Consider the following 550-nt stretch of genomic DNA (forward strand, 5'->3'; position numbering starts at 1 on the left):
ACATGATTCTATTGGGTTCTCCATTTTGTTCATGCCATGTTTAAATTGACTTTCTGGATGTAAATGTAATTTACCAACGCTGTCTAACAAAAAACTTGAAAAAAGCTTGTTGTACCAAATCAGGTTACCTTAAAACCGAAAACGGTTTGTTCTTTTAAAGATGACAGAGTGTGCCCTCAGAGTTGGCCTTCATTTCCCCAGCAAACCATCCTCCTTCCATACATTGAAACAATGTTTTATTTTCTATATAGGAGACATTTACATTCCTATGAGGGAGAGCTGGATAAGATTGCATGATTAAATGAAGATGAAAGGAAGACACTGTACATAAAGAGTGTCTGAGAGCCCATCTCCTGCTCTCGGTAGATATGTCTGAATTACAGACTATGGGGTCATTATATATGGACCAGGCATTCAAGCCTGTGTTGTGGAAGTGTTTTCAAATCAGGACTATATTAATAGAACTGCATCTCATACCTCTCTCTCGCTCTCTCTCAAACACACACAACCCCATACGCTCTCTCTCTCACATTCCATTCGATCAGTCCCT

The sequence above is a fragment of the Salmo salar genome, chromosome ssa02 (genome assembly GCF_905237065.1).
Source record: "Salmo salar chromosome ssa02, Ssal_v3.1, whole genome shotgun sequence".
Lineage (NCBI taxonomy): Eukaryota > Metazoa > Chordata > Actinopteri > Salmoniformes > Salmonidae > Salmo > Salmo salar.